The 5859-nt window shown below is 35.7% G+C and overlaps 1 non-coding gene across 1 annotated transcript; it reads left to right on the forward strand.

Annotated features, from left to right (window-relative positions):
- Window positions 1–5523: 5523 nt before the first annotated feature.
- On the forward strand, window positions 5524–5654 carry LOC114111826 (small nucleolar RNA SNORA51). Its single transcript, XR_003587565.1, has one exon. It is a non-coding gene; the product is annotated as a small nucleolar RNA SNORA51 (small nucleolar RNA).
- The last annotated feature ends 205 nt before the right edge of the window (window positions 5655–5859 follow it).

Here is a 5859-nt window from a genome sequence, read left to right on the forward strand (position 1 = left end):
CAAAAGCAATACCTTTATATATGTTGTCTACAAGATATCCTGGAGAAGTCAGTGGCACCCCACTCCACTACTCTTGCCTGGAAAATCCCATGGACAGAGGAGCCTGGTAGGCTGCAGTCCATGGGGTCACTAAGAGTTGGATACGACTAAGGAACTTCACTTTCACTTTTCACTTTCATGCATTGGAGAAGGAAATGGCAACCCACTCCAGTGTTCTTGCCTGGAGAAGCCCAGGAATGGTGGGAGCCTGGTGGGCTACCGTCTATGGGGTCGTACAGAGTCAGACACAACTGAAGCAACTTAGAAGCAGCAGCACAAGATACCCACTTCAGATCTAGAGACATATGCAGACTGAAAGTAAAGGAATGGAAAAGGTATTCCATGCCAATGGAAACCAAAGGAAATCTGGAGAGTAGCAATCAGTTCAGTTCAGTCACTCAGTTGTGTCTGACTCTTTGTGACCTCATGGACTGTGGCACACCAAGCTTCCCTGTCCATCATCAACTCCTGGAGACTGCTCAAACTCATGTCCAGATTAGCAATACTCATATTAAAAAAAAAAAGCAACTTTAAAATAAACACTGTTACAATAGACAAAGAATAAAACTGCATACTGATTAAGGGAACAGCCCAAGAAGTTATAACAATTGTATATATATATATATATATATATAGAGAGAGAGAGAGAGAGATAGATAGATAGATAGATCCAAAATAGAGCCACCTCAATATATGACAAATACTAACAGTCATAAATGAAAAAACTGACAGTAATGAAATAATACTGGAAGGCATTCACATCACAGTTGCATCCATGGAGAGATCCTCCAGACAAAAAAAGCAATAAAGAAACTGAGGCCTTAAATGCCATATTAGATCAGATGGAATTAACTGATATTTGAAGAGCATTCCATCAGAAAGCAGCAGAACACACATTCTTGTCACATGAAACATTCTCCAGGATTGATCACATACTGGACAGCAAATTAAAACTCAGTAAATTCAAGAAAATTTAAATCATATCAAACATCTTTTCTGACCACAATGCAGTAAGATTATAAATCAACTAAAAGAAAAAAATAAACACTAAAACACAAAGATGTGGAGGCTAAACAGTATGCTATTAAACAACCAATGGATCACTGAAGAAATAAAAAAGGAAATTAAAAAATACCTAGAGACAAATAAAAATGAAAATATAGTGATCCAAAACATATGAAACAGAATAAAGGCAGTTCTAAGAGAGAAGTTTATAGAAATACTATCATAGCCCAGTAACAAGAAAAATTCCAAATAAACAGCATAACCTGTCATCTAAAGTAATTAGAGAAAGGATAATCATAGCCTAAAGTGAGTAGAAAAAAAAGAAGTCATAAAAGCCAGAGCAGGAATAAATGAAATAGGGGAAAAAACAGTACCAAAGGTCAATTAAACAAAAAGCTGGTTCTTTGAAAAGATACACAAAATTTATAAATGTTTAGTAAGAAGAAAGAAGAGAAAGAACTCAATTCAACAAAATTAGAAATGAAAAAAAATTACACCACAGAAATACAAAAGATTATGAGACAACAAGAAGCAACAATACACCAATAAAATAAACAAACTAGAAGAAATGGATGATTTCTTACAAAAGTGCAACCTTCCAAGTCGCAACCAAGAGGAAACAAAAAATAAGAATAGACTAATCACAAGTACTGATATTGAAACTGGGAATAAAAAATACCATTAAACCAAAGTCCAGGACCAGATGCTTCATAAGGTTATTCTGTCAAACATTTACAGGAGATTTGAGATGTATCCTGATGAAACTCCTCCAGAAATCTGCAGAATAACTCCCAAACTCATTCTATGAGGCCATGTTAACCCTGATAGCAAATCCAGAGATAGTCACTCACAAAAAAGAAAATTAGAAACCAATGTAACTGATGAATATAAACACAAAAAACCTTAACAAAACTATCAAATTGAGTCCAAAAACACATTAAAATGATTATACACCATGATCAATTGGGATTTATCTCAGGGATGCAAGGGTTTTACAATATCTGCAAATCAAACAAAATGATACACCACATCAATAAATTGAAGAATAAAAACTATATGATCATATCAATAGGTGCAGAAAAAGTTTTGACAAAATGCAAACCCATGTATGACAAAAACTCTAAAAAATGGGCATAGATGGAACTTACCTCAACAGAATAAAGGCCATATATGACAAACCCATAGGAAACATCATTCTTATTTGTGAAAATGAAAGCACTTCACCTAAGATCAAGAATAATACAAGGATGTCCACTCTCACCACTTTTATTCAACATAGGTTTGGAAGTCCTAGCCATCACAGTCAGAAGAAAAACAAGTAAAAGGAATTCAAATTGGAAAAGAAATGGTAAAACTATCACTGTTTTCCAATGACATGATCAGTTCAGTTCAGTTCAGTTACTCAGTCATGTACGACTCTTTGTGACCCCATGGACTGCAGCATACCAGGTTTCTCTGTCCATCACCAATTCCTGGAGCTAGATCAAGCTCATGTCCATCAACTTGGTGATGTCATCCAACCATCTCAACCTCTGTCATCCCCTTCTCTTTTCAATCTCTCCCAGAATCAGGCTATTTTCCAAGGAAACAGTTCTTTGCATCAGGTGGCCAAAGTATTGGAGCTTTGGCTTCAGAATCAGTCCTTCCAATTAATATTTAGGGTTAATTTCCTTTACAGTGTACTGGTTTGAACTTCTTGCTGTCCAAGAGATTCTCAGGAGTCTTATCTAACACCACAGCTAGAGAGCATCAATTCTTTGGAACTCAGCTTTCATTATGGTCCAACACTCACACTTTTACTACCGAAAAAACAAAGTTTTGACTAGACAGAATTTGTTGGAAAAGTAATGCCTCTGCTTTTCAATATTTTGTCTAGGTTAATCATTGCTTTTCTTCCAAGGAGAAAGCATTTTAAAATTTCATGTCTGCAGTCACCATCTGCAGTGATTTTGGAGCCCAATAAAATAAAGTTACTGTTTCCATTGTTCCCCCATTTATTTGCCATGAAGTGATGGGACCAGATGTCAAGATCTGAATGATGAGTTTTCAGCCAGCTTTTCCATTCTTCTCTTTCACTTTCATCAAGAGGCTTTTTAGTTCTTCTTCGGTTTCTGCCATAAGGATGGTGTTAGCTGCATCTCTGAAGTTATGTTTCTCCCAGCAATTGTGATTCCAGCTTGTGCTTCATCCAGTCCTGCATTTCACATGATGTACTCTGCATATAAGTTAAATAAGCAGGGTGACAATATACAACCTTGATGTATTCTTCTCCCAATTTTGGACCCATCCACTGTTTCATGTCTAATTCTAACTGTTGCTTTTTGACCTGCATACAGGTTTATCAGGAGGCAGGTAAGGGAGTCTGTTATTTCCATCTCTTGAAAGTTTTTTCCACAGTTTTTTTGTGATCCACACAGTCAAAGGCTTTTGTGTATTCAACGAAGCAGAAGTATATGTTTTTCTGGATTTCTCTGGCTTTTTCTATGATCCAACAGATGTTGATAATTTGATTCCTCTGCCTTTTCTAAATCCAGCTTGAACATCTGGCAGTTCTTGGTTCACGTACTGTTGAAGCCTACCTTGGAAACTTTGGGGCGTTACTTTGCTAGTGTGAGATGAATGCAATTATGTGGTAGTTTGAACAACCTTTGTCATTGCCTTTCATTGGGGTTGGAATTAAAACTGGCCTTTTCCATTCCTATGGCTACTGCTGAGTTTTCCAAATTTGTTGGCATATTGAGTGCAGCACTTTCACAGCATCATCTTTTAGGATTTTAAGTAGCTCAACTGGAATTCCATCACCTCTACTAGCTTTGTTCATAGTGATACTTCCTTAGGGCAACTTGACTTCACATTCCATGATGTTTGGCTCTAGGTGAGGGATCACACCTCCGAGGTTATCTGAGTCATTAAGATCTTTTTTGTATAGTTCTTCTATGTATTCTTGCCAGCTCTTCTTAGTATCTTCTGCTTCTGTTAGGTCCATACCATTTCTGTCCTTTATTGGACAGATGACATGATAGTATGCATATACAATCTTAATGATGCCACCAGAAAAATATGAGAGCACATCAATGAATTTGTTTATATTGCAGGGTACAAAGTTAATGCATAATAATATTGTGCATTCCTATATGCTAATAACAAAAGATCAGAAAGTGAAATTAAGCAAACTATTCAATTTAAAGTTTCATCAAAAATGAAATTTCTAGGAATAAATCTACCTAAGGTAACAAAAAAATCTGTATGCAGAAAACTATAGGATATGGATGAAAGAAATTAAAGATGATACTAATAGATGGAGATATACATCATGTTCTTGGATTGGAAGAATCAAGTTTGTCAAAATGAATACATTGCCCAGAGCAATCTACAATACAATCTCTAGCATATCATCAATGGCATTTTGCATGGAATTAGAACAAAAAATTTGCAATTTGTATGAAAACACAAAAGACCAAAAATAGACAAATGAAACTTGATAAAGAAAAGCAGACTGAAAGAATCAGGCTCCTTGACTTCAGACTACACTACAAAGGTACAATTATTAAAATAGTATGGTACTATCACAAAAAAATGGAAACATAGATCAGTGGAACAAGATAGAAATTGTAGAGATAAACTGGAGCACCTATGAACATCTTATCTATGACAAGGAGGGAATAATGTACAATGGAGAAAAGACAGTCTCTTCAGTAAGTGCTGTTAGAATAAATGGACAGCTACACACAAAAACTAATGAAATTAAAATAGTCTCCAATATCATACACAAACGTAAACTTAAGTTGGGTTAAGAAGCTACATGTAAGGCAGCATACTATAAGATTCTTATGGGAAAATAATGGCAGAACACTGTGGCATAAACCACAGTAAGATCTTTTTGATCCACCTCATAGAGTAATAAAAAATAAAAATAAACAAATGGAACCTATTTGAACTTAAAAATTTTGCACAACATATTAAACTATTTGCATAATAGAAAGACAACACTGAATGGGAAAAACAATTTGCAAATGAAACAACTAACAATGAGTTAATCACCAAAGTATACAAGTGGCCCATGTAGCTCAATAAAACAACAACAACAACAAAAAAAAACCAACCCGATCAAAAAGTGGGCAAAAGATGTAAATATACATTTTCCAAAGAAGACATACAGATGGCTAAAAAGCATATGTGAAGGTTTTTACTTCCAGTAATTATTAGAGAAATGCAAATCAAAAACTGCAGTGAGGTATCTATCACCTAACATCAGTAAGAATGACCATCACTATAATATTTACAAAAAAAAAAAAAAATTCTGAGAGAATCTGGAGAAAGGGCACTGTCTTATGCTGTGGGTGTGAATGTAAATTGGTACAGCCACTGAGGAGAACAGTATGAAGGTGCCTTAGAAAACTAAATGTAAAGCTGCCATTTGATCTAGCAACTGGGTATTTATCTGGATAAAACCGTAATTCAAAAAGATACATGCACACCAGCCTCTGATGCTTGCCACAGGTTGTATTCTTACACTGTATAGAAAGAGGAGGCAGAGTAAACCCACCCCATATACACCTCAGGCCAGGAAGGCCCTGTGCCTTGTCTGTATTGTGATTGGGAGGACATGGAGCAGAGGGAAAGAAAAGAAAAAAAAAAAGATGCCTGCACCCCAAAGTTCATTGCTGTACTATTGACAACAGCTAGCACCTGGAAGCAACCTAAATGTCCATCAACAAATGAACAGATAAAGACAATTTGGTACATATTTGAAATGAAATATTACTTAGCTTTAAACAAGAATGAAATAATACCATTTGTAGTAACACAGATGGG

Source organism: Ovis aries, chromosome X (assembly GCF_016772045.2).
Source record: "Ovis aries strain OAR_USU_Benz2616 breed Rambouillet chromosome X, ARS-UI_Ramb_v3.0, whole genome shotgun sequence".
Lineage (NCBI taxonomy): Eukaryota > Metazoa > Chordata > Mammalia > Artiodactyla > Bovidae > Ovis > Ovis aries.